We start from the raw sequence: 2,662 nt of genomic DNA on the forward strand, positions 1-2,662 counted from the left end.
TCTCTTTCCTTAAGATGAATTTGTCCCGCATCGGTGCTAACGATTTTTCGACAATTATCTCTCAAGATACAACTACCACGTCAAACCATAGGAGCACTCCAAATGGTTTCAACCAACGAATTCGAATGGAATTCCCTCTCTACCAAGAAAATGTATGAAAATGCTATGAAATTAAAAAGAAGAGAATTGCAAGAGAAGAATGAATGCTCAATGCAATTGGTGTACTCAAAATCATGTCCATAGGGTTCTATTTATAGATGTAGAAAGGGTGCAAATGAAGTAGTGTGGGTAAAAACATGCATCCTTTCAAAAAGTTGCAACACTTGACCAAAATCTGCATCATTTCGAAAAGTTGCAACACTTCACTTCTTCCAACTTTGGACCGCAATTTCTCATTCATCCGGAATTGGTTTCGATATTCCAAATATATCACGACGATCTACTTGACGAGTAGAATAAGTTGGTCTATTTACTTTTGTAATTTGACCATCGGATCAAGTCCGAATATTTGGTCGAAGTTGACACATAGTCATATCTTTTCATTTTCCACTTTTACACACCTTTTCATTTTCCAATTTTTGGTTAATTATTTGAACCAATTCCTACAATCCCCCACATGAATGAAAATTGGGGTACACATATGCAAATGCGATGATATTATGCAATGTAGAGAGAGAGAGAGCGAAAAGCCACTGCATCAGGGATAGTAGCTTTTGGCTTTGAACCTCCCGTAGTGAAATACCATCGGACTTACTCGGCTACTTGGTGAACTCACGTCTTGAACCATTCAGCCTGTAGTGTAAGGTAAGACTACGATACTCACACAATGTCTTCCCTAAACCGTTCATGGTTCTCATGACTTGGTTCATTTTGGCCCTGAACCCTTCTTGGTTCTGCGAGTTTTTAGAGAATTTAAGCCTTGAATAATTCTTATTGAAGCGGCCACACTTCACACTCACATAGGTGACCTCCTATTAAGAGTATTCTGCCCAACTCCACTTGACTTAATTAAGATATATGAATCATTAAAAGATTATCTTAACCTCTTACAACTCTGCAGAAAACACTTTAATATCATAGGAATGAGTTAGGAAATTATTTTCCTAAGTAATTTGTGGAATTCTCATAACTTAGTTGTCCCTTTGAACCAAGATCTTGGGATCTCCAATCAACAAGGTAGGGTTACCATTACAAGGACCCTAACGTAGGAGGCTTTACCTAATTCCCTTCGATATGCAGTATTCTTGATCTCTCTTAGTAAATCTCTTTAAAGGTACCACGAGTTTACACCATTTAGATCAACTACTTAATGATATTATGTCAATGACTTATACGTTTAGATCTACCATTACATGTGACTTAGTATCTTATCAAATATAGCTAGCCAACGATCGATTTATATGATAGATGCAAATTGTCGCAACCAAGAAATCTTCTCATGAAGCTATATGCCTCATTAGCTTTATCAATTTCCAAACACGGTTGGAGGATTTCTATTAAACACTACACTAGTCAATCACTTTTACTAATGGATTTTAGAATTATGGGTATTCAATATCATCATTGAAACATTACCATGCATTTGAACTTTATGAATATTCTTCATATATTCCAATTGTTCTTGCATGTTTAAACAAACGTCATAATCGACTTTACAACCAATTTCATCCACTTTAAACTTAGTGTATATCATTCTTATAATTAGTATAGGGGTTTTCTATCTTTCCACCTTCATAGATATTTTTCTATGATTATAAGATAAAAGCAAATATAATTGTCAAACTGAGTTACCCCCACAATTCCTTAATTAGGAATACAGATATAATCTAGTAATATTGCATCCACAAAAAGAGTATTGAGTTTTACCCTCGCATTCTTGGGTTATACTTGAACTTAGAGTTCATCAACTCTTTCATAGTTCAATTCATAATATCCGTATCAAGTGCTTTGTGAAAGTCTAAGTACATTCAAAATAGTGGTCATTGACTCACAATTTATTTCAATTAAAGTTGCATATAACGTACTTCAATCCAATTATATTAATTTGATCATTCAAATTAAATCAAGGTCATCATATAGACTAGCAATGCTTTCAAAACATATACCAACTTAATTGGTTTCATGATTGAAGTCAAATTCAACAATAAAGAGGGCTAAGCATTGCAACTTCTGTAAACATATGCAACTTATCACATTTGTGACATTTCACATGATAGTTTCATTTCAACCATCGGTTGAAAAGTTGTGTTCTCAAAAGACACAATCCTATAAAAGGACACACCTCTTGAGATAATCTCTATGAAGAGACATACCCATTGGAGAATAATTATATCAAAAGTCGTGGTTTTTCATATGAAAGGACGCACCTTTTCATCTAAATTGATCCTAGAATATTTCATAATATTCTACACAATTTTCTACAATTTCAAATAATTAAGTGGCTTAATTCTCATTACTAAATAATGATATCCACTTAAATCATCTCACTTAATTTTATCAAATTAATTGAGGCTATCATCATAGACAAAGTTAGTATAATTTCATTAAGATATGAAATTTTAACCAACTAATTTACCATGCCATTAGCATATTTCAATCAAAGGAGTCATCATAAAAGTTCATATACTCTCATCAAATAATTGACATCCTTACATGTCCAATG

The sequence above is a fragment of the Olea europaea genome, chromosome 7 (genome assembly GCF_002742605.1).
Source record: "Olea europaea var. sylvestris chromosome 7, O_europaea_v1, whole genome shotgun sequence".
NCBI classification, from domain to species: Eukaryota; Viridiplantae; Streptophyta; class Magnoliopsida; order Lamiales; family Oleaceae; genus Olea; species Olea europaea.